The sequence below is a fragment of the Haliotis asinina genome, chromosome 11, assembly GCF_037392515.1.
Source record: "Haliotis asinina isolate JCU_RB_2024 chromosome 11, JCU_Hal_asi_v2, whole genome shotgun sequence".
In the NCBI taxonomy this organism is placed as follows: Eukaryota; Metazoa; Mollusca; class Gastropoda; order Lepetellida; family Haliotidae; genus Haliotis; species Haliotis asinina.
The window spans coordinates 10,942,403-10,967,904 of NC_090290.1; the positions used below are offsets into that span (position 1 = coordinate 10,942,403).

The following is a 25,502-nucleotide window of genomic DNA, read 5'->3' on the forward strand; positions in this document are numbered from 1 at the left end:
GAGCGGAAATGTTCACTTCACCTCTTTTTCTCATTGAAATGATCCACTTTACAATTTGTAATGGAGAAAAAATCGGACACTGCTATTGTCAAAATCGTCCTCGTTATATCCTTAGTATTTTACTTATTTTCAAAACCAAAATGTCAAAAAGAATATTCCGAGCGTGCCAGGATTCGAATCTGGAATCTTCTGATCCGTAGTCAGACGCGTTATCCGTTGCGCCACACGCCCACTGAAAGCCCAGGCTACAATACAATGTCTGATCTCTCATTTCCTTTCATTGTTGCACGGCTGCAAGTGCTAAATGTTGCCCAAACATGTTTGCATTGACCGACGTCATTTCATCTAGACGATGACATTCCATGACAAAACAAACAAAAGACTGCTTTGAGTGTGACAGGATTCCACCTTGGAATCGTCTTAAGTAGTTGGACGTCTTATGGCTTGTCAAACGGCTCTTTGCTTTATCACTGGGACTTCTTATTTACCAAGGAACTGCCGTCACATAACAAACGTTATGAACAAAGCCACTCTACAGCAAAGAAGCACATTACAGGACCAAGGATGGGAGGATTCCAAAGGAATCTAAGAAAAGAAAACGACAGCCACTTGCTCCAAACGTAAGGCAGGGCACTTGAAGTTGAACATGCACATATCAAGAATGCTAACAGTTGGCTTACAAATATAGTATTTTATACGAGCAGCTGTCAGTAGCACAAAGTGTGGTTCTAGGTTGCAGTCAGAGTAGGGTACAAAGGAGATCGAGGACAACATGGTACTTGGAGAAATGGCTTGGAAATGTGTAAGTTACATGTTAAGACTGACATAGTTTTGGCTGAAGGGCGTATATCTAGGCATTTGCAATTACCCGACACTCAGCTCTACCTTTCCACTTTGTAAGGCATGAGCACGGTGGCCGAGTGGTTTAGGTGGTGGACTTAAGATCCAATGGACGTATGTCCGCGTGGGTTCGAACCCCACCCGTGCTAACCTCACTATTTTTAGGTGTGATTATTGAGCGGAAATGTTCACTTCACCTCTTTTTCTCATTGAAATGATCCACTTTACAATTTGTAATGGAGAAAAAATCGGACACTGCTATTGTCAAAATCGTCCTCGTTATATCCTTAGTATTTTACTTATTTTCAAAACCAAAATGTCAAAAAGAATATTCCGAGCGTGCCAGGATTCGAATCTGGAATCTTCTGATCCGTAGTCAGACGCGTTATCCGTTGCGCCACACGCCCACTGAAAGCCCAGGCTACAATACAATGTCTGATCTCTCATTTCCTTTCATTGTTGCACGGCTGCAAGTGCTAAATGTTGCCCAAACATGTTTGCATTGACCGACGTCATTTCATCTAGACGATGACATTCCATGACAAAACAAACAAAAGACTGCTTTGAGTGTGACAGGATTCCACCTTGGAATCGTCTTAAGTAGTTGGACGTCTTATGGCTTGTCAAACGGCTCTTTGCTTTATCACTGGGACTTCTTATTTACCAAGGAACTGCCGTCACATTACAAACGTTATGAACAAAGCCACTCTACAGCAAAGAAGCACATTGCAGGACCAAGAATGGGAGGATTCCAAAGGAATCTAAGAAAAGAAAACGACAGCCACTTGCTCCAAACGTAAGGCAGGGCACTTGAAGTTGAACATGCACATATCAAGAATGCTAACAGTTGGCTTACAAATATAGTATTTTATACGAGCAGCTGTCAGTAGCACAAAGTGTGGTTCTAGGTTGCAGTCAGAGTAGGGTACAAAGGAGATCGAGGACAACATGGTACTTGGAGAAATGGCTTGGAAATGTGTAAGTTACATGTTAAGACTGACATAGTTTTGGCTGAAGGGCGTATATCTAGGCATTTGCAATTACCCGACACTCAGCTCTACCTTTCCACTTTGTAAGGCATGAGCACGGTGGCCGAGTGGTTAAGGTGTTGGACTTAAGATGCAATGGACGTATGTCCGCGTGGGTTCGAACCCCACCCGTGCTAACCTCACTATTTTTAGGTGTGATTATTGAGCGGAAATGTTCACTTCACCTCTTTTTCTCATTGAAATGATCCACTTTACAATTTGTAATGGAGAAAAAATCGGACACTGCTATTGTCAAAATCGTCCTCGTTATATCCTTAGTATTTTACTTATTTTCAAAACCAAAATGTCAAAAAGAATATTCCGAGCGTGCCAGGATTCGAACCTGGAATCTTCTGATCCGTAGTCAGACGCGTTATCCGTTGCGCCACACGCCCACTGAAAGCCCAGGCTACAATACAATGTCTGATCTCTCATTTCCTTTCATTGTTGCACGGCTGCAAGTGCTAAATGTTGCCCAAACATGTTTGCATTGACCGACGTCATTTCATCTAGACGATGACATTCCATGACAAAACAAACAAAAGACTGCTTTGAGTGTGACAGGATTCCACCTTGGAATCGTCTTAAGTAGTTGGACGTCTTATGGCTTGTCAAACGGCTCTTTGCTTTATCACTGGGACTTCTTATTTACCAAGGAACTGCCGTCACATTACAAACGTTATGAACAAAGCCACTCTACAGCAAAGAAGCACATTGCAGGACCAAGAATGGGAGGATTCCAAAGGAATCTAAGAAAAGAAAACGACAGCCACTTGCTCCAAACGTAAGGCAGGGCACTTGAAGTTGAACATGCACATATCAAGAATGCTAACAGTTGGCTTACAAATATAGTATTTTATACGAGCAGCTGTCAGTAGCACAAAGTGTGGTTCTAGGTTGCAGTCAGAGTAGGGTACAAAGGAGATCGAGGACAACATGGTACTTGGAGAAATGGCTTGGAAATGTGTAAGTTACATGTTAAGACTGACATAGTTTTGGCTGAAGGGCGTATATCTAGGCATTTGCAATTACCCGACACTTAGCTCTACCTTTCCACTTTGTAAGGCATGAGCACGGTGGCCGAGTGGTTAAGGTGTTGGACTTAAGAACCAATGGACGTATGTCCGCTTGGGTTCGAACCCCACCCGTGCTAACCTCACTATTTTTAGGTGTGATTATTGAGCGGAAATGTTCACTTCACCTCTTTTTCTCATTGAAATGATCCACTTTACAATTTGTAATGGAGAAAAAATCGGACACTGCTATTGTCAAAATCGTCCTCGTTATATCCTTAGTATTTTACTTATTTTCAAAACCAAAATGTCAAAAAGAATATTCCGAGCGTGCCAGGATTCGAATCTGGAATCTTCTGATCCGTAGTCAGACGCGTTATCCGTTGCGCCACACGCCCACTGAAAGCCCAGGCTACAATACAATGTCTGATCTCTCATTTCCTTTCATTGTTGCACGGCTGCAAGTGCTAAATGTTGCCCAAACATGTTTGCCTTGACCGACGTCATTTCATCTAGACGATGACATTCCATGACAAAACAAACAAAAGACTGCTTTGAGTGTGACAGGATTCCACCTTGGAATCGTCTTAAGTAGTTGGACGTCTTATGGCTTGTCAAACGGCTCTTTGCTTTATCACTGGGACTTCTTATTTACCAAGGAACTGCCGTCACATTACAAACGTTATGAACAAAGCCACTCTACAGCAAAGAAGCACATTACAGGACCAAGGATGGGAGGATTCCAAAGGAATCTAAGAGAAAAAACGACAGCCACTTGCTCCAAACGTAAGGCAGGGCACTTGAAGTTGAACATGCACATATCAAGAATGCTAACAGTTGGCTTACAAATATAGTATTTTATACGAGCAGCTGTCAGTAGCACAAAGTGTGGTTCTAGGTTGCAGTCAGAGTAGGGTACAAAGGAGATCGAGGACAACATGGTACTTGGAGAAATGGCTTGGAAATGTGTAAGTTACATGTTAAGACTGACATAGTTTTGGCTGAAGGGCGTATATCTAGGCATTTGCAATTACCCGACACTCAGCTCTACCTTTCCACTTTGTAAGGCATGAGCACGGTGGCCGAGTGGTTAAGGTGTTGGACTTAAGATGCAATGGACGTATGTCCGCGTGGGTTCGAACCCCACCCGTGCTAACCTCACTATTTTTAGGTGTGATTATTGAGCGGAAATGTTCACTTCACCTCTTTTTCTCATTGAAATGATCCACTTTACAATTTGTAATGGAGAAAAAATCGGACACTGCTATTGTCAAAATCGTCCTCGTTATATCCTTAGTATTTTACTTATTTTCAAAACCAAAATGTCAAAAAGAATATTCCGAGCGTGGCAGGATTCGAATCTGGAATCTTCTGATCCGTAGTCAGACGCGTTATCCGTTGCGCCACACGCCCACTGAAAGCCCAGGCTACAATACAATGTCTGATCTCTCATTTCCTTTCATTGTTGCACGGCTGCAAGTGCTTAATGTTGCCCAAACATGTTTGCATTGACCGACGTCATTTCATCTAGACGATGACATTCCATGACAAAACAAACAAAAGACTGCTTTGAGTGTGACAGGATTCCACCTTGGAATCGTCTTAAGTAGTTGGACGTCTTATGGCTTGTCAAACGGCTCTTTGCTTTATCACTGGGACTTCTTATTTACCAAGGAAATGCCGTCACATTACAAACGTTATGAACAAAGCCACTCTACAGCAAAGAAGCACATTACAGGACCAAGGATGGGAGGATTCCAAAGGAATCTAAGAGAAGAAAACGACAGCCACTTGCTCCAAACGTAAGGCAGGGCACTTGAAGTTGAACATGCACATATCAAGAATGCTAACAGTTGGCTTACAAATATAGTATTTTATACGAACAGCTGTCAGTAGCACAAAGTGTGGTTCTAGGTTGCAGTCAGAGTAGGGTACAAAGGAGATCGAGGACAACATGGTACTTGGAGAAATGGCTTGGAAATGTGTAAGTTACATGTTAAGACTGACATAGTTTTGGCTGAAGGGCGTATATCTAGGCATTTGCAATTACCCGACACTTAGCTCTACCTTTCCACTTTGTAAGGCATGAGCACGGTGGCCGAGTGGTTAAGGCGTTGGACTTAAGATCCAATGGACGTATGTCCGCGTGGGTTCGAACCCCACCCGTGCTAACCTCACTATTTTTAGGTGTGATTATTGAGCGGAAATGTTCACTTCACCTCTTTTTCTCATTGAAATGATCCACTTTACAATTTGTAATGGAGAAAAAATCGGACACTGCTATTGTCAAAATCTTCCTCGTTATATCCTTAGTATTTTACTTATTTTCAAAACCAAAATGTCAAAAAGATTATCCCGAGCGTAATAGGATTCGAACCTGGATTCTTCTGATCCGTAGTCAGACGCGTTATCCGTTGCACCACACGCCCACTGAAAGCCCAGGCTACAATACAATGTCTGATCTCTCATTTCCTTTCATTGTTGCACGGCTGCAAGTGCTAAATGTTGCCCAAACATGTTTGCATTGACCGACGTCATTTCATCTAGACCATGACATTCCATGACAAAACAAACAAAAGACTGCTTTGAGTGTGATAGGATTCCACCTTGGAATCGTCTTAAGTAGTTGGACGTCTTATGGCTTGTCAAACGGCTCTTTGCTTTATCACTGGGACTTCTTATTTACCAAGGAACTGCCGTCACATAACAAACGTTATGAACAAATCCACTCTACAGCAAAGAAGCACATTACAGGACCAAGGATGGGAGGATTCCAAAGGAATCTAAGAAAAGAAAACGACAGCCACTTGCTCCAAACGTAAGGCAGGGCACTTGAAGTTGAACATGCACATATCAAGAATGCTAACAGTTGGCTTACAAATATACTATTTTATACGAGCAGCTGTCAGTAGCACAAAGTGTGGTTCTAGGTTGCAGTCAGAGTAGGGTACAAAGGAGATCGAGGACAACATGGTACTTGGAGAAATGGCTTGGAAATGTGTAAGTTACATGTTAAGACTGACATAGTTTTGGCTGAAGGGCGTATATCTAGGCATTTGCAATTACCCGACACTCAGCTCTACCTTTCCACTTTGTAAGGCATGAGCACGGTGGCCGAGTGGTTAAGGTGTTGGACCCAAGAACCAATGGACGTATGTCCGCGTGGGTTCGAACCCCACCCGTGCTAACCTCACTATTTTTAGGTGTGATTATTGAGCGGAAATGTTCACTTCACCTCTTTTTCTCATTAAAATGATCCACTTTACAATTTGTAATGGAGAAAAAATCGGACACTGCTATTGTCAAAATCGTCCTCGTTATATCCTTAGTATTTTACTTATTTTCAAAACCAAAATGTCAAAAAGAATATTCCGAGCGTGCCAGGATTCGAACCTGGAATCTTCTGATCCGTAGTCAGACGCGTTATCCGTTGCGCCACACGCCCACTGAAAGCCCAGGCTACAATACAATGTCTGATCTCTCATTTCCTTTCATTGTTGCACGGCTGCAAGTGCTAAATGTTGCCCAAACATGTTTGCATTGACCGACGTCATTTCATCTAGACGATGACATTCCATGACAAAACAAACAAAAGACTGCTTTGAGTGTGACAGCATTCCACCTTGGAATCGTCTTAAGTAGTTGGACGTCTTATGGCTTGTCAAACGGCTCTTTGCTTTATCACTGGGACTTCTTATTTACCAAGGAACTGCCGTCACATTACAAACGTTATGAACAAAGCCACTCTACAGCAAAGAAGCACATTACAGGACCAAGGATGGGAGGATTCCAAAGGAATCTAAGAAAAGAAAACGACAGCCACTTGCTCCAAACGTAAGGCAGGGCACTTGAAGTTGAACATGCACATATCAAGAATGCTAACAGTTGGCTTACAAATATACTATTTTATACGAGCAGCTGTCAGTAGCACAAAGTGTGGTTCTAGGTTGCAGACAGAGTAGGGTACAAAGGAGATCGAGGACAACATGGTACTTGGAGAAATGGCTTGGAAATGTGTAAGTTACATGTTAAGACTGACATAGTTTTGGCTGAAGGGCGTATATCTAGGCATTTGCAATTACCCGACACTTAGCTCTACCTTTCCACTTTGTAAGGCATGAGCACGGTGGCCGAGTGGTTAAGGCGTTGGACTTAAGATCCAATGGACGTATGTCCGCGTGGGTTCGAACCCCACCCGTGCTAACCTCACTATTTTTAGGTGTGATTATTAAGCGGAAATGTTCACTTCACCTCTTTTTCTCATTGAAATGATCCACTTTACAATTTGTAATGGAGAAAAAATCGGACACTGCTATTGTCAAAATCTTCCTCGTTATATCCTTAGTATTTTACTTATTTTCAAAACCAAAATGTCAAAAAGATTATCTCGAGCGTAATAGGATTCGAACCTGGAATCTTCTGATCCGTAGTCAGACGCGTTATCCGTTGCACCACACGCCCACTGAAAGCCCAGGCTACAATACAATGTCTGATCTCTCATTTCCTTTCATTGTTGCACGGCTGCAAGTGCTAAATGTTGCCCAAACATGTTTGCATTGACAGACGTCATTTCATCTAGACGATGACATTCCATGACAAAACAAACAAAAGACTGCTTTGAGTGTGATAGGATTCCACCTTGGAATCGTCTTAAGTAGTTGGACGTCTTATGGCTTGTCAAACGGCTCTTTGCTTTATCACTGGGACTTCTTATTTACCAAGGAACTGCCGTCACATAACAAACGTTATGAACAAATCCACTCTACAGCAAAGAAGCACATTACAGGACCAAGGATGGGAGGATTCCAAAGGAATCTAAGAAAAGAAAACGACAGCCACTTGCTCCAAACGTAAGGCAGGGCACTTGAAGTTGAACATGCACATATCAAGAATGCTAACAGTTGGCTTACAAATATACTATTTTATACGAGCAGCTGTCAGTAGCACAAAGTGTGGTTCTAGGTTGCAGTCAGAGTAGGGTACAAAGGAGATCGAGGACAACATGGTACTTGGAGAAATGGCTTGGAAATGTGTAAGTTACATGTTAAGACTGACATAGTTTTGGCTGAAGGGCGTATATCTAGGCATTTGCAATTACCCGACACTCAGCTCTACCTTTCCACTTTGTAAGGCATGAACACGGTGGCCGAGTGGTTAAGGTGTTGGACCCAAGAACCAATGGACGTATGTCCGCGTGGGTTCGAACCCAACCCGTGCTAACCTCACTATTTTTAGGTGTGATTATTGAGCGGAAATGTTCACTTCACCTCTTTTTCTCATTGAAATGATCCACTTTACAATTTGTAATGGAGAAAAAATCGGACACTGCTATTGTCAAAATCGTCCTCGTTATATCCTTAGTATTTTACTTATTTTCAAAACCAAAATGTCAAAAAGAATATTCCGAGCGTGCCAGGATTCGAACCTGGAATCTTCTGATCCGTAGTCAGACGCGTTATCCGTTGCGCCACACGCCCACTGAAAGCCCAGGCTACAATACAATGTCTGATCTCTCATTTCCTTTCATTGTTGCACGGCTGCAAGTGCTAAATGTTGCCCAAACATGTTTGCATTGACCGACGTCATTTCATCTAGACGATGACATTCCATGACAAAACAAACAAAAGACTGCTTTGAGTGTGACAGGATTCCACCTTGGAATCGTCTTAAGTAGTTGGACGTCTTATGGCTTGTCAAACGGCTCTTTGCTTTATCACTGGGACTTCTTATTTACCAAGGAACTGCCGTCACATTACAAACGTTATGAACAAAGCCACTCTACAGCAAAGAAGCACATTACAGGACCAAGGATGGGAGGATTCCAAAGGAATCTAAGAAAAGAAAACGACAGCCACTTGCTCCAAACGTAAGGCAGGGCACTTGAAGTTGAACATGCACATATCAAGAATGCTAACAGTTGGCTTACAAATATAGTATTTTATACGAGCAGCTGTCAGTAGCACAAAGTGTGGTTCTAGGTTGCAGTCAGAGTAGGGTACAAAGGAGATCGAGGACAACATGGTACTTGGAGAAATGGCTTGGAAATGTGTAAGTTACATGTTAAGACTGACATAGTTTTGGCTGAAGGGCGTATATCTAGGCATTTGCAATTACCCGACACTCAGCTCTACCTTTCCACTTTGTAAGGCATGAGCACGGTGGCCGAGTGGTTAAGGTGTTGGACCCAAGAACCAATGGACGTATGTCCGCGTGGGTTCGAACCCAACCCGTGCTAACCTCACTATTTTTAGGTGTGATTATTGAGCGGAAATGTTCACTTCACCTCTTTTTCTCATTGAAATGATCCACTTTACAATTTGTAATGGAGAAAAAATCGGACACTGCTATTGTCAAAATCGTCCTCGTTATATCCTTAGTATTTTACTTATTTTCAAAACCAAAATGTCAAAAAGAATATTCCGAGCGTGCCAGGATTCGAACCTGGAATCTTCTGATCCGTAGTCAGACGCGTTATCCGTTGCGCCACACGCCCACTGAAAGCCCAGGCTACAATACAATGTCTGATCTCTCATTTCCTTTCATTGTTGCACGGCTGCAAGTGCTAAATGTTGCCCAAACATGTTTGCATTGACCGACGTCATTTCATCTAGACGATGACATTCCATGACAAAACAAACAAAAGACTGCTTTGAGTGTGACAGGATTCCACCTTGGAATCGTCTTAAGTAGTTGGACGTCTTATGGCTTGTCAAACGGCTCTTTGCTTTATCACTGGGACTTCTTATTTACCAAGGAACTGCCGTCACATTACAAACGTTATGAACAAAGCCACTCTACAGCAAAGAAGCACATTACAGGACCAAGGATGGGAGGATTCCAAAGGAATCTAAGAAAAGAAAACGACAGCCACTTGCTCCAAACGTAAGGCAGGGCACTTGAAGTTGAACATGCACATATCAAGAATGCTAACAGTTGGCTTACAAATATAGTATTTTATACGAGCAGCTGTCAGTAGCACAAAGTGTGGTTCTAGGTTGCAGTCAGAGTAGGGTACAAAGGAGATCGAGGACAACATGGTACTTGGAGAAATGGCTTGGAAATGTGTAAGTTACATGTTAAGACTGACATAGTTTTGGCTGAAGGGCGTATATCTAGGCATTTGCAATTACCCGACACTCAGCTCTACCTTTCCACTTTGTAAGGCATGAGCACGGTGGCCGAGTGGTTAAGGTGTTGGTCCCAAGAACCAATGGACGTATGTCCGAGGGGGTTCGAACCCAACCCGTGCTAACCTCACTATTTTTAGGTGTGATTATTGAGCGGAAATGTTCACTTCACCTCTTTTTCTCATTGAAATGATCCACTTTACAATTTGTAATGGAGAAAAAATCGGACACTGCTATTGTCAAAATCGTCCTCGTTATATCCTTAGTATTTTACTTATTTTCAAAACCAAAATGTCAAAAAGAATATTCCGAGCGTGCCAGGATTCGAACCTGGAATCTTCTGATCCGTAGTCAGACGCGTTATCCGTTGCGCCACACGCCCACTGAAAGCCCAGGCTACAATACAATGTCTGATCTCTCATTTCCTTTCATTGTTGCACGGCTGCAAGTGCTAAATGTTGCCCAAACATGTTTGCATTGACCGACGTCATTTCATCTAGACGATGACATTCCATGACAAAACAAACAAAAGACTGCTTTGAGTGTGACAGGATTCCACCTTGGAATCGTCTTAAGTAGTTGGACGTCTTATGGCTTGTCAAACGGCTCTTTGCTTTATCACTGGGACTTCTTATTTACCAAGGAACTGCCGTCACATAACAAACGTTATGAACAAAGCCACTCTACAGCAAAGAAGCACATTACAGGACCAAGGATGGGAGGATTCCAAAGGAATCTAAGAAAAGAAAACGACAGCGACTTGCTCCAAACGTAAGGCAGGGCACTTGAAGTTGAACATGCACATATCAAGAATGTTAACAGTTGGCTTACAAATATAGTATTTTATACGAGCAGCTGTCAGTAGCACAAAGTGTGGTTCTAGGTTGCAGTCAGAGTAGGGTACAAAGGAGATCGAGGACAACATGGTACTTGGAGAAATGGCTTGGAAATGTGTAAGTTACATGTTAAGACTGACATAGTTTTGGCTGAAGGGCGTATATCTAGGCATTTGCAATTACCCGACACTCAGCTCTACCTTTCCACTTTGTAAGGCATGAGCACGGTGGCCGAGTGGTTAAGGTGTTGGACTTAAGAACCAATGGACGTATGTCCGCGTGGGTTCGAACCCCACCCGTGCTAACCTCACTATTTTTAGGTGTGATTATTGAGCGGAAATGTTCACTTCACCTCTTTTTCTCATTGAAATGATCCACTTTACAATTTGTAATGGAGAAAAAATCGGACACTGCTATTGTCAAAATCGTCCTCGTTATATCCTTAGTATTTTACTTATTTTCAAAACCAAAATGTCAAAAAAAATATTCCGAGCGTGCCAGGATTCGAACCTGGAATCTTCTGATCCGTAGTCAGACGCGTTATCCGTTGCGCCACACGCCCACTGAAAGCCCAGGCTACAATACAATGTCTGATCTCTCATTTCCTTTCATTGTTGCACGGCTGCAAGTGCTAAATGGTGTCCAAACATGTTTGCATTGACAAAAGTCATTTCATCTAGACGATGACATTCCATGACAAAACAAACAAAAGACTGCTTTGAGTGTGACAGGATTCCACCTTGGAATCGTCTTAAGTAGTTGGACGTCTTATGGCTTGTCAAACGGCTCTTTGCTTTATCACTGGGACTTCTTATTTACCAAGGAACTGCCGTCACATTACAAACGTTATGAACAAAGCCACTCTACAGCAAAGAAGCACATTACAGGACCAAGGATGGGAGGATTCCAAAGGAATCTAAGAAAAGAAAACGACAGCCACTTGCTCCAAACGTAAGGCAGGGCACTTGAAGTTGAACATGCACATATCAAGAATGCTAACAGTTGGCTTACAAATATACTATTTTATACGAGCAGCTGTCAGTAGCACAAAGTGTGGTTCTAGGTTGCAGTCAGAGTAGGGTACAAAGGAGATCGAGGACAACATGGTACTTGGAGAAATGGCTTGGAAATGTGTAAGTTACATGTTAAGACTGACATAGTTTTGGCTGAAGGGCGTATATCTAGGCATTTGCAATTACCCGACACTCAGCTCTACCTTTCCACTTTGTAAGGCATGAGCACGGTGGTCGAGTGGTTAAGGCGTTGGACTTAAGATCCAATGGACGTATGTCCGCGTGGGTTCGAACCCCACCCGTGCTAACCTCACTATTTTTAGGTGTGATTATTGAGCGGAAATGTTCACTTCACCTCTTTTTCTCATTGAAATGATCCACTTTACAATTTGTAATGGAGAAAAAATCGGACACTGCTATTGTCAAAATCGTCCTCGTTATATCCTTAGTATTTTACTTATTTTCAAAACCAAAATGTCAAAAAGAATATTCCGAGCGTAATAGGATTCGAACCTGGAATCTTCTGATCCGTAGTCAGACGCGTTATCCGTTGCGCCACACGCCCACTGAAAGCCCAGGCTACAATACAATGTCTGATCTCTCATTTCCTTTCATTGTTGCACGGCTGCAAGTGCTAAATGTTGCCCAAACATGTTTGCATTGACCGACGTCATTTCATCCAGACGATGACATTCCATGACAAAACAAACAAAAGACTGCTTTGAGTGTGATAGGATTCCACCTTGGAATCGTCTTAAGTAGTTGGACGTCTTATGGCTTGTCAAACGGCTCTTTGCTTTATCACTGGGACTTCTTATTTACCAAGGAACTGCCGTCACATAACAAACGTTATGAACAAATCCACTCTACAGCAAAGAAGCACATTACAGGACCAAGGATGGGAGGATTCCAAAGGAATCTAAGAAAAGAAAACGACAGCCACTTGCTCCAAACGTAAGGCAGGGCACTTGAAGTTGAACATGCACATATCAAGAATGCTAACAGTTGGCTTAAAAATATACTATTTTATACGAGCAGCTGTCAGTAGCACAAAGTGTGGTTCTAGGTTGCAGTCAGAGTAGGGTACAAAGGAGATCGAGGACAACATGGTACTTGGAGAAATGGCTTGGAAATGTGTAAGTTACATGTTAAGACTGACATAGTTTTGGCTGAAGGGCGTATATCTAGGCATTTGCAATTACCCGACACTCAGCTCTACCTTTCCACTTTGTAAGGCATGAACACGGTGGCCGAGTGGTTAAGGTGTTGGACCCAAGAACCAATGGACGTATGTCCGAGGGGGTTCGAACCCAACCCGTGCTAACCTCACTATTTTTAGGTGTGATTATTGAGCGGAAATGTTCACTTCACCTCTTTTTCTCATTGAAATGATCCACTTTACAATTTGTAATGGAGAAAAAATCGGACACTGCTATTGTCAAAATCTTCCTCGTTATATCCTTAGTATTTTACTTATTTTCAAAACCAAAATGTCAAAAAGAATATTCCGAGCGTGCCAGGATTCGAACCTGGAATCTTCTGATCCGTAGTCAGACGCGTTATCCGTTGCGCCACACGCCCACTGAAAGCCCAGGCTACAATACAATGTCTGATCTCTCATTTCCTTTCATTGTTGCACGGCTGCAAGTGCTAAATGTTGCCCAAACATGTTTGCATTGACCGACGTCATTTCATCTAGACGATGACATTCCATGACAAAACAAACAAAAGACTGCTTTGAGTGTGACAGGATTCCACCTTGGAATCGTCTTAAGTAGTTGGACGTCTTATGGCTTGTCAAACGGCTCTTTGCTTTATCACTGGGACTTCTTATTTACCAAGGAACTGCCGTCACATTACAAACGTTATGAACAAAGCCACTCTACAGCAAAGAAGCACATTACAGGACCAAGGATGGGAGGATTCCAAAGGAATCTAAGAAAAGAAAACGACAGCCACTTGCTCCAAACGTAAGGCAGGGCACTTGAAGTTGAACATGCACATATCAAGAATGCTAACAGTTGGCTTACAAATATAGTATTTTATACGAGCAGCTGTCAGTAGCACAAAGTGTGGTTCTAGGTTGCAGTCAGAGTAGGGTACAAAGGAGATCGAGGACAACATGGTACTTGGAGAAATGGCTTGGAAATGTGTAAGTTACATGTTAAGACTGACATAGTTTTGGCTGAAGGGCGTATATCTAGGCATTTGCAATTACCCGACACTCAGCTCTACCTTTCCACTTTGTAAGGCATGAGCACGGTGGCCGAGTGGTTAAGGTGTTGGACCCAAGAACCAATGGACGTATGTCCGCGTGGGTTCGAACCCAACCCGTGCTAACCTCACTATTTTTAGGTGTGATTATTGAGCGGAAATGTTCACTTCACCTCTTTTTCTCATTGAAATGATCCACTTTACAATTTGTAATGGAGAAAAAATCGGACACTGCTATTGTCAAAATCGTCCTCGTTATATCCTTAGTATTTTACTTATTTTCAAAACCAAAATGTCAAAAAGAATATTCCGAGCGTAATAGGATTCGAACCTGGAATCTTCTGATCCGTAGTCAGACGCGTTATCCGTTGCGCCACACGCCCACTGAAAGCCCAGGCTACAATACAATGTCTGATCTCTCATTTCCTTTCATTGTTGCACGGCTGCAAGTGCTAAATGGTGTCCAAACATGTTTGCATTGACAAAAGTCATTTCATCTAGACGATGACATTCCATGACAAAACAAACAAAATACTGCTTTGAGTGTGACAGGATTCCACCTTGGAATCGTCTTAAGTAGTTGGACGTCTTATGGCTTGTCAAACGGCTCTTTGCTTTATCACTGGGACTTCTTATTTACCAAGGAACTGCCGTCACATTACAAACGTTATGAACAAAGCCACTCTACAGCAAAGAAGCACATTACAGGACCAAGGATGGGAGGATTCCAAAGGAATCTAAGAAAAGAAAACGACAGCCACTTGCTCCAAACGTAAGGCAGGGCACTTGAAGTTGAACATGCACATATCAAGAATGCTAACAGTTGGCTTACAAATATAGTATTTTATACGAGCAGCTGTCAGTAGCACAAAGTGTGGTTCTAGGTTGCAGTCAGAGTAGGGTACAAAGGAGATCGAGGACAACATGGTACTTGGAGAAATGGCTTGGAAATGTGTAAGTTACATGTTAAGACTGACATAGTTTTGGCTGAAGGGCGTATATCTAGGCATTTGCAATTACCCGACACTCAGCTCTACCTTTCCACTTTGTAAGGCATGAGCACGGTGGCCGAGTGGTTAAGGCGTTGGACTTAAGATCCAATGGACGTATGTCCGCGTGGGTTCGAACCCCACCCGTGCTAACCTCACTATTTTTAGGTGTGATTATTGAGCGGAAATGTTCACTTCACCTCTTTTTCTCATTGAAATGATCCACTTTACAATTTGTAATGGAGAAAAAATCGGACACTGCTATTGTCAAAATCGTCCTCGTTATATCCTTAGTATTTTACTTATTTTCAAAACCAAAATGTCAAAAAGAATATTCCGAGCGTAATAGGATTCGAACCTGGAATCTTCTGATCCGTAGTCAGACGCGTTATCCGTTGCGCCACACGCCCACTGAAAGCCCAGGCTACAATACAATGTCTGATCTCTCATTTCCTTTCATTGTTGCACGGCTGCAAGTGCTAAATGTTGCCCAAACATGTTTGCATTGACAAAAGTCATTTCATCCAGACGATGACATTCCATGACAAAACAAACAAAAGACTGCTTTGAGTGTGATAGGATTCCACCTTGGAATCGTCTTAAGTAGTTGGACGTCTTATGGCTTGTCAAACGGCTCTTTGCTTTATCACTGGGACTTCTTATTTACCAAGGAACTGCCGTCACATAACAAACGTTATGAACAAATCCACTCTACAGCAAAGAAGCACATTACAGGACCAAGGATGGGAGGATTCCAAAGGAATCTAAGAAAAGAAAACGACAGCCACTTGCTCCAAACGTAAGGCAGGGCACTTGAAGTTGAACATGCACATTTCAAGAATGCTAACAGTTGGCTTACAAATATAGTATTTTATACGAGCAGCTGTCAGTAGCACAAAGTGTGGTTCTAGGTTGCAGTCAGAGTAGGGTACAAAGGAGATCGAGGACAACATGGTACTTGGAGAAATGGCTTGGAAATGTGTAAGTTACATGTTAAGACTGACATAGTTTTGGCTGAAGGGCGTATATCTAGGCATTTGCAATTACCCGACACTCAGCTCTACCTTTCCACTTTGTAAGGCATGAACACGGTGGCCGAGTGGTTAAGGTGTTGGACCCAAGAACCAATGGACGTATGTCCGAGGGGGTTCGAACCCAACCCGTGCTAACCTCACTATTTTTAGGTGTGATTATTGAGCGGAAATGTTCACTTCACCTCTTTTTCTCATTGAAATGATCCACTTTACAATTTGTAATGGAGAAAAAATCGGACACTGCTATTGTCAAAATCGTCCTCGTTATATCCTTAGTATTTTACTTATTTTCAAAACCAAAATGTCAAAAAGAATATTCCGAGCGTGCCAGGATTCGAACCTGGAATCTTCTGATCCGTAGTCAGACGCGTTATCCGTTGCGCCACACGCCCACTGAAAGCCCAGGCTACAATACAATGTCTGATCTCTCATTTCCTTTCATTGTTGCACGGCTGCAAGTGCTAAATGTTGCCCAAACATGTTTGCATTGACCGACGTCATTTCATCTAGACGATGACATTCCATGACAAAACAAACAAAAGACTGCTTTGAGTGTGACAGGATTCCACCTTGGAATCGTCTTAAGTAGTTGGACGTCTTATGGCTTGTCAAACGGCTCTTTGCTTTATCACTGGGACTTCTTATTTACCAAGGAACTGCCGTCACATTACAAACGTTATGAACAAAGCCACTCTACAGCAAAGAAGCACATTACAGGACCAAGGATGGGAGGATTCCAAAGGAATCTAAGAAAAGAAAACGACAGCCACTTGCTCCAAACGTAAGGCAGGGCACTTGAAGTTGAACATGCACATATCAAGAATGCTAACAGTTGGCTTACAAATATACTATTTTATACGAGCAGCTGTCAGTAGCACAAAGTGTGGTTCTAGGTTGCAGTCAGAGTAGGGTACAAAGGAGATCGAGGACAACATGGTACTTGGAGAAATGGCTTGGAAATGTGTAAGTTACATGTTAAGACTGACATAGTTTTGGCTGAAGGGCGTATATCTAGGCATTTGCAATTACCCGACACTCAGCTCTACCTTTCCACTTTGTAAGGCATGAGCACGGTGGCCGAGTGGTTAAGGTGTTGGACCCAAGAACCAATGGACGTATGTCCGCGTGGGTTCGAACCCAACCCGTGCTAACCTCACTATTTTTAGGTGTGATTATTGAGCGGAAATGTTCACTTCACCTCTTTTTCTCATTGAAATGATCCACTTTACAATTTGTAATGGAGAAAAAATCGGACACTGCTATTGTCAAAATCGTCCTCGTTATATCCTTAGTATTTTACTTATTTTCAAAACCAAAATGTCAAAAAGAATATTCCGAGCGTGCCAGGATTCGAACCTGGAATCTTCTGATCCGTAGTCAGACGCGTTATCCGTTGCGCCACACGCCCACTGAAAGCCCAGGCTACAATACAATGTCTGATCTCTCATTTCCTTTCATTGTTGCACGGCTGCAAGTGCTAAATGTTGCCCAAACATGTTTGCATTGACCGACGTCATTTCATCTAGACGATGACATTCCATGACAAAACAAACAAAAGACTGCTTTGAGTGTGACAGGATTCCACCTTGGAATCGTCTTAAGTAGTTGGACGTCTTATGGCTTGTCAAACGGCTCTTTGCTTTATCACTGGGACTTCTTATTTACCAAGGAACTGCCGTCACATAACAAACGTTATGAACAAAGCCACTCTACAGCAAAGAAGCACATTACAGGACCAAGGATGGGAGGATTCCAAAGGAATCTAAGAAAAGAAAACGACAGCCACTTGCTCCAAACGTAAGGCAGGGCACTTGAAGTTGAACATGCACATATCAAGAATGCTAACAGTTGGCTTACAAATATAGTATTTTATACGAGCAGCTGTCAGTAGCACAAAGTGTGGTTCTAGGTTGCAGTCAGAGTAGGGTACAAAGGAGATCGAGGACAACATGGTACTTGGAGAAATGGCTTGGAAATGTGTAAGTTACATGTTAAGACTGACATAGTTTTGGCTGAAGGGCGTATATCTAGGCATTTGCAATTACCCGACACTCAGCTCTACCTTTCCACTTTGTAAGGCATGAGCACGGTGGCCGAGTGGTTAAGGTGTTGGACTTAAGAACCAATGGACGTATGTCCGCGTGGGTTCGAACCCCACCCGTGCTAACCTCACTATTTTTAGGTGTGATTATTGAGCGGAAATGTTCACTTCACCTCTTTTTCTCATTGAAATGATCCACTTTACAATTTGTAATGGAGAAAAAATCGGACACTGCTATTGTCAAAATCGTCCTCGTTATATCCTTAGTATTTTACTTATTTTCAAAACCAAAATGTCAAAAAAAATATTCCGAGCGTGCCAGGATTCGAACCTGGAATCTTCTGATCCGTAGTCAGACGCGTTATCCGTTGCGCCACACGCCCACTGAAAGCCCAGGCTACAATACAATGTCTGATCTCTCATTTCCTTTCATTGTTGCACGGCTGCAAGTGCTAAATGGTGTCCAAACATGTTTGCATTGACAAAAGTCATTTCATCTAGACGATGACATTCCATGACAAAACAAACAAAAGACTGCTTTGAGTGTGACAGGATTCCACCTTGGAATCGTCTTAAGTAGTTGGACGTCTTATGGCTTGTCAAACGGCTCTTTGCTTTATCACTGGGACTTCTTATTTACCAAGGAACTGCCGTCACATTACAAACGTTATGAACAAAGCCACTCTACAGCAAAGAAGCACATTACAGGACCAAGGATGGGAGGATTCCAAAGGAATCTAAGAAAAGAAAACGACAGCCACTTGCTCCAAACGTAAGGCAGGGCACTTGAAGTTGAACATGCACATATCAAGAATGCTAACAGTTGGCTTACAAATATAGTATTTTATACGAGCAGCTGTCAGTAGCACAAAGTGTGGTTCTAGGTTGCAGTCAGAGTAGGGTACAAAGGAGATCGAGGACAACATGGTACTTGGAGAAATGGCTTGGAAATGTGTAAGTTACATGTTAAGACTGACATAGTTTTGGCTGAAGGGCGTATATCTAGGCATTTGCAATTACCCGACACTCAGCTCTACCTTTCCACTTTGTAAGGCATGAGCACGGTGGCCGAGTGGTTAAGGCGTTGGACTTAAGATCCAATGGACGTATGTCCGCGTGGGTTCGAACCCCACCCGTGCTAACCTCACTATTTTTAGGTGTGATTATTGAGCGGAAATGTTCACTTCACCTCTTTTTCTCATTGAAATGATCCACTTTACAATTTGTAATGGAGAAAAAATCGGACACTGCTATTGTCAAAATCGTCCTCGTTATATCCTTAGTATTTTACTTATTTTCAAAACCAAAATGTCAAAAAGAATATTCCGAGCGTAATAGGATTCGAACCTGGAATCTTCTGATCCGTAGTCAGACGCGTTATCCGTTGCGCCACACGCCCACTGAAAGCCCAGGCTACAATACAATGTCTGATCTCTCATTTCCTTTCATTGTTGCACGGCTGCAAGTGCTAAATGTTGCCCAAACATGTTTGCATTGACCGACGTCATTTCATCCAGACGATGACATTCCATGACAAAACAAACAAAAGACTGCTTTGAGTGTGATAGGATTCCACCTTGGAATCGTCTTAAGTAGTTGGACGTCTTATGGCTTGTCAAACGGCTCTTTGCTTTATCACTGGGACTTCTTATTTACCAAGGAACTGCCGTCACATAACAAACGTTATGAACAAATCCACTCTACAGCAAAGAAGCACATTACAGGACCAAGGATGGGAGGATTCCAAAGGAATCTAAGAAAAGAAAACGACAGCCACTTGCTCCAAACGTAAGGCAGGGCACTTGAAGTTGAACATGCACATATCAAGAATGCTAACAGTTGGCTTACAAATATACTATTTTATACGAGCAGCTGTCAGTAGCACAAAGTGTGGTTCTAGGTTGCAGTCAGAGTAGGGTACAAAGGAGATCGAGGACAACATGGTACTTGGAGAAATGGCTTGGAAATGTGTAAGTTACATGTTAAGACTGACATAGTTTTGGCTGAAGGGCGTATATCTAGGCATTTGCAATTACCCGACACTCAGCTCTACCTTTCCACTTTGTAAGGCATGAGCACGGTGGCCGAGTGGTTAAGGTGTTGGACCCAAGAACCAATGGACGTATGTCTGCGTGGGTTCGAACCCCACCCGTGCTAACCTCACTATTTTTAGGTGTGATTATTGAGCGGAAATGTTCACTTCACCTCTTTTTCTCATTGAAATGATCCACTTTACAATTTGTAATGGAGAAAAAATCGGACACTGCTATTGTCAAAATCGTCCTCGTTATATCCTTAGTATTTTACTTATTTTCAAAACCAAAATGTCAAAAAGAATATTCCGAGCGTGCCAGGATTCGAACCTGGAATCTTCTGATCCGTAGTCAGACGCGTTATCCGTTGCGCCACACGCCCACTGAAAGCCCAGGCTACAATACAATGTCTGATCTCTCATTTCCTTTCATTGTTGCACGGCTGCAAGTGCTAAATGTTGCCCAAACATGTTTGCATTGACCGACGTCATTTCATCTAGACGATGACATTCCATGACAAAACAAACAAAAGACTGCTTTGAGTGTGACAGGATTCCACCTTGGAATCGTCTTAAGTAGTTGGACGTCTTATGGCTTGTCAAACGGCTCTTTGCTTTATCACTGGGACTTCTTATTTACCAAGGAACTGCCGTCACATTACAAACGTTATGAACAAAGCCACTCTACAGCAAAGAAGCACATTACAGGACCAAGGATGGGAGGATTCCAAAGGAATCTAAGAAAAGAAAACGACAGCCACTTGCTCCAAACGTAAGGCAGGGCACTTGAAGTTGAACATGCACATATGAAGAATGCTAACAGTTGGCTTACAAATATACTATTTTATACGAGCAGCTGTCAGTAGCACAAAGTGTGGTTCTAGGTTGCAGTCAGAGTAGGGTACAAAGGAGATCGAGGACAACATGGTACTTGGAGAAATGGCTTGGAAATGTGTAAGTTACATGTTAAGACTGACATAGTTTTGGCTGAAGGGCGTATATCTAGGCATTTGCAATTACCCGACACTCAGCTCTACCTTTCCACTTTGTAAGGCATGAGCACGGTGGCCGAGTGGTTAAGGTGTTGGACTTAAGAACCAATGGACGTATGTCCGCGTGGGTTCGAACCCCACCCGTGCTAACCTCACTATTTTTAGGTGTGATTATTGAGCGGAAATGTTCACTTCACCTCTTTTTCTCATTGAAATGATCCACTTTACAATTTGTAATGGAGAAAAAATCGGACACTGCTATTGTCAAAATCGTCCTCGTTATCTCCTTAGTATTTTACTTATTTTCAAAACCAAAATGTCAAAAAGAATATTCCGAGCGTGCCAGGATTCGAACCTGGAATCTTCTGATCCGTAGTCAGACGCGTTATCCGTTGCGCCACACGCCCACTGAAAGCCCAGGCTACAATACAATGTCTGATCTCTCATTTCCTTTCATTGTTGCACGGCTGCAAGTGCTAAATGGTGTCCAAACATGTTTGCATTGACAAAAGTCATTTCATCTAGACGATGACATTCCATGACAAAACAAACAAAAGACTGCTTTGAGTGTGACAGGATTCCACCTTGGAATCGTCTTAAGTAGTTGGACGTCTTATGGCTTGTCAAACGGCTCTTTGCTTTATCACTGGGACTTCTTATTTACCAAGGAACTGCCGTCACATTACAAACGTTATGAACAAAGCCACTCTACAGCAAAGAAGCACATTACAGGACCAAGGATGGGAGGATTCCAAAGGAATCTAAGAAAAGAAAACGACAGCCACTTGCTCCAAACGTAAGGCAGGGCACTTGAAGTTGAACATGCACATATCAAGAATGCTAACAGTTGGCTTACAAATATAGTATTTTATACGAGCAGCTGTCAGTAGCACAAAGTGTGGTTCTAGGTTGCAGTCAGAGTAGGGTACAAAGGAGATCGAGGACAACATGGTACTTGGAGAAATGGCTTGGAAATGTGTAAGTTACATGTTAAGACTGACATAGTTTTGGCTGAAGGGCGTATATCTAGGCATTTGCAATTACCCGACACTCAGCTCTACCTTTCCACTTTGTAAGGCATGAGCACGGTGGCCGAGTGGTTAAGGCGTTGGACTTAAGATCCAATGGACGTATGTCCGCGTGGGTTCGAACCCAACCCGTGCTAACCTCACTATTTTTAGGTGTGATTATTGAGCGGAAATGTTCACTTCACCTCTTTTTCTCATTGAAATGATCCACTTTACAATTTGTAATGGAGAAAAAATCGGACACTGCTATTGTCAAAATCGTCCTCGTTATATCCTTAGTATTTTACTTATTTTCAAAACCAAAATGTCAAAAAGAATATTCCGAGCGTGCCAGGATTCGAACCTGGAATCTTCTGATCCGTAGTCAGACGCGTTATCCGTTGCGCCACACGCCCACTGAAAGCCCAGGCTACAATACAATGTCTGATCTCTCATTTCCTTTCATTGTTGCACGGCTGCAAGTGCTAAATGTTGCCCAAACATGTTTGCATTGACCGACGTCATTTCATCCAGACGATGACATTCCATGACAAAACAAACAAAAGACTGCTTTGAGTGTGACAGGATTCCACCTTGGAATCGTCTTAAGTAGTTGGACGTCTTATGGCTTGTCAAACGGCTCTTTGCTTTATCACTGGGACTTCTTATTTACCAAGGAACTGCCGTCACATTACAAACGTTATGAACAAAGCCACTCTACAGCAAAGAAGCACATTACAGGACCAAGGATGGGAGGATTCCAAAGGAATCTAAGAGAAGAAAACGACAGCCACTTGCTCCAAACGTAAGGCAGGGCACTTGAAGTTGAACATGCACATATCAAGAATGCTAACAGTTGGCTTACAAATATAGTATTTTATACGAACAGCTGTCAGTAGCACAAAGTGTGGTTCTAGGTTGCAGTCAGAGTAGGGTACAAAGGAGATCGAGGACAACATGGTACTTGGAGAAATGGCTTGGAAATGTGTAAGTTACATGTTAAGACTGACATAGTTTTGGCTGAAGGGCGTATATCTAGGCATTTGCAATTACCCGACACTCAGCTCTACCTTTCCACTTTGTAAGGCATGAGCACGGTGGCCGAGTGGTTAAGGTGGTGGACTTAAGATCCAATGGACGTATGTCCGCGTGGGTTCGAACCCCACCCGTGCTAACCTCACTATTTTTAGGTGTGATTATTGAGCGGAAATGTTCACTTCACCTCTTTTTCTCATTGAAATGATCCACTTTACAATTTGTAATGGAGAAAAAATCGGACACTGCTATTGTCAAAATCGTCCTCGTTATATCCTTAGTATTTTACTTATTTTCAAAACCAAAATGTCAAAAAGAATATTCCGAGCGTGCCAGGATTCGAATCTGGAATCTTCTGATCCGTAGTCAGACGCGTTATCCGTTGCGCCACACGCCCACTGAAAGCCCAGGCTACAATACAATGTCTGATCTCTCATTTCCTTTCATTGTTGCACGGCTGCAAGTGCTAAATGTTGCCCAAACATGTTTGCATTGACCGACGTCATTTCATCTAGACGATGACATTCCATGACAAAACAAACAAAAGACTGCTTTGAGTGTGACAGGATTCCACCTTGGAATCGTCTTAAGTAGTTGGACGTCTTATGGCTTGTCAAACGGCTCTTTGCTTTATCACTGGGACTTCTTATTTACCAAGGAACTGCCGTCACATTACAAACGTTATGAACAAAGCCACTCTACAGCAAAGAAGCACATTACAGGACCAAGGATGGGAGGATTCCAAAGGAATCTAAGAGAAGAAAACGACAGCCACTTGCTCCAAACGTAAGGCAGGGCACTTGAAGTTGAACATGCACATATCAAGAATGCTAACAGTTGGCTTACAAATATAGTATTTTATACGAACAGCTGTCAGTAGCACAAAGTGTGGTTCTAGGTTGCAGTCAGAGTAGGGTACAAAGGAGATCGAGGACAACATGGTACTTGGAGAAATGGCTTGGAAATGTGTAAGTTACATGTTAAGACTGACATAGTTTTGGCTGAAGGGCGTATATCTAGGCATTTGCAATTACCCGACACTCAGCTCTACCTTTCCACTTTGTAAGGCATGAGCACGGTGGCCGAGTGGTTAAGGTGGTGGACTTAAGATCCAATGGACGTATGTCCGCGTGGGTTCGAACCCCACCCGTGCTAACCTCACTATTTTTAGGTGTGATTATTGAGCGGAAATGTTCACTTCACCTCTTTTTCTCATTGAAATGATCCACTTTACAATTTGTAATGGAGAAAAAATCGGACACTGCTATTGTCAAAATCGTCCTCGTTATCTCCTTAGTATTTTACTTATTTTCAAAACCAAAATGTCAAAAAGAATATTCCGAGCGTGCCAGGATTCGAATCTGGAATCTTCTGATCCGTAGTCAGACGCGTTATCCGTTGCGCCACACGCCCACTGAAAGCCCAGGCTACAATACAATGTCTGATCTCTCATTTCCTTTCATTGTTGCACGGCTGCAAGTGCTAAATGTTGCCCAAACATGTTTGCATTGACCGACGTCATTTCATCTACACGATGACATTCCATGACAAAACAAACAAAAGACTGCTTTGAGTGTGACAGGATTCCACCTTGGAATCGTCTTAAGTAGTTGGACGTCTTATGGCTTGTCAAACGGCTCTTTGCTTTATCACTGGGACTTCTTATTTACCAAGGAACTGCCGTCACATTACAAACGTTATGAACAAAGCCACTCTACAGCAAAGAAGCACATTGCAGGACCAAGAATGGGAGGATTCCAAAGGAATCTAAGAAAAGAAAACGACAGCCACTTGCTCCAAACGTAAGGCAGGGCACTTGAAGTTGAACATGCACATATCAAGAATGCTAACAGTTGGCTTACAAATATACTATTTTATACGAGCAGCTGTCAGTAGCACAAAGTGTGGTTCTAGGTTGCAGTCAGAGTAGGGTACAAAGGAGATCGAGGACAACATGGTACTTGGAGAAATGGCTTGGAAATGTGTAAGTTACATGTTAAGACTGACATAGTTTTGGCTGAAGGGCGTATATCTAGGCAATTGCAATTACCCGACACTCAGCTCTACCTTTCCACTTTGTAAGGCATGAGCACGGTGGCCGAGTGGTTAAGGCGTTGGACTTAAGATCCAATGGACGTATCGCATGTCCGCGTGGGTTCGAACCCCACCCGTGCTAACCTCACTATTTTTAGGTGTGATTATTGAGCGGAAATGTTCACTTCACCTCTTTTTCTCATTGAAATGATCCACTTTACAATTTGTAATGGAGAAAAAATCGGACACTGCTATTGTCAAAATTGT

The 25,502-nt window shown here is 42.6% G+C and overlaps 39 non-coding genes across 39 annotated transcripts; 21 read left to right on the top strand and 18 right to left on the bottom strand.

Annotated features, from left to right (window-relative positions):
• Positions 1-158: 158 nt before the first annotated feature.
• On the bottom strand, positions 159-231 carry Trnar-acg (transfer RNA arginine (anticodon ACG)). Its single transcript has one exon. It is a non-coding gene; the product is annotated as a tRNA-Arg (tRNA).
• Positions 232-906: 675 nt separating this feature from the next.
• On the top strand, positions 907-989 carry Trnal-uaa (transfer RNA leucine (anticodon UAA)). Its single transcript has one exon. It is a non-coding gene; the product is annotated as a tRNA-Leu (tRNA).
• Positions 990-1,174: 185 nt separating this feature from the next.
• Trnar-acg (transfer RNA arginine (anticodon ACG)) lies at positions 1,175-1,247 on the bottom strand. Its single transcript has one exon. It is a non-coding gene; the product is annotated as a tRNA-Arg (tRNA).
• Positions 1,248-1,922: 675 nt separating this feature from the next.
• Trnal-uaa (transfer RNA leucine (anticodon UAA)) lies at positions 1,923-2,005 on the top strand. Its single transcript has one exon. It is a non-coding gene; the product is annotated as a tRNA-Leu (tRNA).
• Positions 2,006-2,190: 185 nt separating this feature from the next.
• Positions 2,191-2,263, bottom strand: Trnar-acg (transfer RNA arginine (anticodon ACG)). Its single transcript has one exon. It is a non-coding gene; the product is annotated as a tRNA-Arg (tRNA).
• A 675-nt stretch (positions 2,264-2,938) lies between these two features.
• On the top strand, positions 2,939-3,021 carry Trnal-uaa (transfer RNA leucine (anticodon UAA)). Its single transcript has one exon. It is a non-coding gene; the product is annotated as a tRNA-Leu (tRNA).
• Positions 3,022-3,206: 185 nt separating this feature from the next.
• Positions 3,207-3,279, bottom strand: Trnar-acg (transfer RNA arginine (anticodon ACG)). The gene has a single exon. It is a non-coding gene; the product is annotated as a tRNA-Arg (tRNA).
• Positions 3,280-3,953: 674 nt separating this feature from the next.
• Trnal-uaa (transfer RNA leucine (anticodon UAA)) lies at positions 3,954-4,036 on the top strand. The gene has a single exon. It is a non-coding gene; the product is annotated as a tRNA-Leu (tRNA).
• Positions 4,037-4,969: 933 nt separating this feature from the next.
• Trnal-uaa (transfer RNA leucine (anticodon UAA)) lies at positions 4,970-5,052 on the top strand. Its single transcript has one exon. It is a non-coding gene; the product is annotated as a tRNA-Leu (tRNA).
• A 933-nt stretch (positions 5,053-5,985) lies between these two features.
• On the top strand, positions 5,986-6,068 carry Trnal-caa (transfer RNA leucine (anticodon CAA)). The gene has a single exon. It is a non-coding gene; the product is annotated as a tRNA-Leu (tRNA).
• A 185-nt stretch (positions 6,069-6,253) lies between these two features.
• On the bottom strand, positions 6,254-6,326 carry Trnar-acg (transfer RNA arginine (anticodon ACG)). Its single transcript has one exon. It is a non-coding gene; the product is annotated as a tRNA-Arg (tRNA).
• Positions 6,327-7,001: 675 nt separating this feature from the next.
• On the top strand, positions 7,002-7,084 carry Trnal-uaa (transfer RNA leucine (anticodon UAA)). Its single transcript has one exon. It is a non-coding gene; the product is annotated as a tRNA-Leu (tRNA).
• Positions 7,085-8,285: 1,201 nt separating this feature from the next.
• Positions 8,286-8,358, bottom strand: Trnar-acg (transfer RNA arginine (anticodon ACG)). The gene has a single exon. It is a non-coding gene; the product is annotated as a tRNA-Arg (tRNA).
• A 675-nt stretch (positions 8,359-9,033) lies between these two features.
• Positions 9,034-9,116, top strand: Trnal-caa (transfer RNA leucine (anticodon CAA)). The gene has a single exon. It is a non-coding gene; the product is annotated as a tRNA-Leu (tRNA).
• A 185-nt stretch (positions 9,117-9,301) lies between these two features.
• Positions 9,302-9,374, bottom strand: Trnar-acg (transfer RNA arginine (anticodon ACG)). Its single transcript has one exon. It is a non-coding gene; the product is annotated as a tRNA-Arg (tRNA).
• A 943-nt stretch (positions 9,375-10,317) lies between these two features.
• Positions 10,318-10,390, bottom strand: Trnar-acg (transfer RNA arginine (anticodon ACG)). Its single transcript has one exon. It is a non-coding gene; the product is annotated as a tRNA-Arg (tRNA).
• Positions 10,391-11,065: 675 nt separating this feature from the next.
• Trnal-uaa (transfer RNA leucine (anticodon UAA)) lies at positions 11,066-11,148 on the top strand. The gene has a single exon. It is a non-coding gene; the product is annotated as a tRNA-Leu (tRNA).
• A 185-nt stretch (positions 11,149-11,333) lies between these two features.
• Positions 11,334-11,406, bottom strand: Trnar-acg (transfer RNA arginine (anticodon ACG)). Its single transcript has one exon. It is a non-coding gene; the product is annotated as a tRNA-Arg (tRNA).
• Positions 11,407-12,081: 675 nt separating this feature from the next.
• On the top strand, positions 12,082-12,164 carry Trnal-uaa (transfer RNA leucine (anticodon UAA)). The gene has a single exon. It is a non-coding gene; the product is annotated as a tRNA-Leu (tRNA).
• A 1,201-nt stretch (positions 12,165-13,365) lies between these two features.
• Positions 13,366-13,438, bottom strand: Trnar-acg (transfer RNA arginine (anticodon ACG)). The gene has a single exon. It is a non-coding gene; the product is annotated as a tRNA-Arg (tRNA).
• Positions 13,439-14,113: 675 nt separating this feature from the next.
• On the top strand, positions 14,114-14,196 carry Trnal-caa (transfer RNA leucine (anticodon CAA)). Its single transcript has one exon. It is a non-coding gene; the product is annotated as a tRNA-Leu (tRNA).
• Positions 14,197-15,129: 933 nt separating this feature from the next.
• On the top strand, positions 15,130-15,212 carry Trnal-uaa (transfer RNA leucine (anticodon UAA)). The gene has a single exon. It is a non-coding gene; the product is annotated as a tRNA-Leu (tRNA).
• Positions 15,213-16,413: 1,201 nt separating this feature from the next.
• Trnar-acg (transfer RNA arginine (anticodon ACG)) lies at positions 16,414-16,486 on the bottom strand. The gene has a single exon. It is a non-coding gene; the product is annotated as a tRNA-Arg (tRNA).
• Positions 16,487-17,161: 675 nt separating this feature from the next.
• Trnal-caa (transfer RNA leucine (anticodon CAA)) lies at positions 17,162-17,244 on the top strand. Its single transcript has one exon. It is a non-coding gene; the product is annotated as a tRNA-Leu (tRNA).
• A 185-nt stretch (positions 17,245-17,429) lies between these two features.
• On the bottom strand, positions 17,430-17,502 carry Trnar-acg (transfer RNA arginine (anticodon ACG)). Its single transcript has one exon. It is a non-coding gene; the product is annotated as a tRNA-Arg (tRNA).
• A 675-nt stretch (positions 17,503-18,177) lies between these two features.
• Trnal-uaa (transfer RNA leucine (anticodon UAA)) lies at positions 18,178-18,260 on the top strand. Its single transcript has one exon. It is a non-coding gene; the product is annotated as a tRNA-Leu (tRNA).
• A 185-nt stretch (positions 18,261-18,445) lies between these two features.
• Positions 18,446-18,518, bottom strand: Trnar-acg (transfer RNA arginine (anticodon ACG)). The gene has a single exon. It is a non-coding gene; the product is annotated as a tRNA-Arg (tRNA).
• Positions 18,519-19,193: 675 nt separating this feature from the next.
• On the top strand, positions 19,194-19,276 carry Trnal-uaa (transfer RNA leucine (anticodon UAA)). The gene has a single exon. It is a non-coding gene; the product is annotated as a tRNA-Leu (tRNA).
• Positions 19,277-20,209: 933 nt separating this feature from the next.
• Positions 20,210-20,292, top strand: Trnal-caa (transfer RNA leucine (anticodon CAA)). The gene has a single exon. It is a non-coding gene; the product is annotated as a tRNA-Leu (tRNA).
• A 185-nt stretch (positions 20,293-20,477) lies between these two features.
• Trnar-acg (transfer RNA arginine (anticodon ACG)) lies at positions 20,478-20,550 on the bottom strand. Its single transcript has one exon. It is a non-coding gene; the product is annotated as a tRNA-Arg (tRNA).
• A 675-nt stretch (positions 20,551-21,225) lies between these two features.
• Positions 21,226-21,308, top strand: Trnal-uaa (transfer RNA leucine (anticodon UAA)). The gene has a single exon. It is a non-coding gene; the product is annotated as a tRNA-Leu (tRNA).
• A 185-nt stretch (positions 21,309-21,493) lies between these two features.
• Positions 21,494-21,566, bottom strand: Trnar-acg (transfer RNA arginine (anticodon ACG)). Its single transcript has one exon. It is a non-coding gene; the product is annotated as a tRNA-Arg (tRNA).
• Positions 21,567-22,241: 675 nt separating this feature from the next.
• On the top strand, positions 22,242-22,324 carry Trnal-uaa (transfer RNA leucine (anticodon UAA)). The gene has a single exon. It is a non-coding gene; the product is annotated as a tRNA-Leu (tRNA).
• A 185-nt stretch (positions 22,325-22,509) lies between these two features.
• On the bottom strand, positions 22,510-22,582 carry Trnar-acg (transfer RNA arginine (anticodon ACG)). Its single transcript has one exon. It is a non-coding gene; the product is annotated as a tRNA-Arg (tRNA).
• Positions 22,583-23,257: 675 nt separating this feature from the next.
• On the top strand, positions 23,258-23,340 carry Trnal-uaa (transfer RNA leucine (anticodon UAA)). The gene has a single exon. It is a non-coding gene; the product is annotated as a tRNA-Leu (tRNA).
• Positions 23,341-23,525: 185 nt separating this feature from the next.
• Positions 23,526-23,598, bottom strand: Trnar-acg (transfer RNA arginine (anticodon ACG)). Its single transcript has one exon. It is a non-coding gene; the product is annotated as a tRNA-Arg (tRNA).
• A 675-nt stretch (positions 23,599-24,273) lies between these two features.
• Trnal-uaa (transfer RNA leucine (anticodon UAA)) lies at positions 24,274-24,356 on the top strand. Its single transcript has one exon. It is a non-coding gene; the product is annotated as a tRNA-Leu (tRNA).
• A 185-nt stretch (positions 24,357-24,541) lies between these two features.
• On the bottom strand, positions 24,542-24,614 carry Trnar-acg (transfer RNA arginine (anticodon ACG)). The gene has a single exon. It is a non-coding gene; the product is annotated as a tRNA-Arg (tRNA).
• A 675-nt stretch (positions 24,615-25,289) lies between these two features.
• Trnal-uaa (transfer RNA leucine (anticodon UAA)) lies at positions 25,290-25,377 on the top strand. Its single transcript has one exon. It is a non-coding gene; the product is annotated as a tRNA-Leu (tRNA).
• Positions 25,378-25,502: the final 125 nt, after the last annotated feature.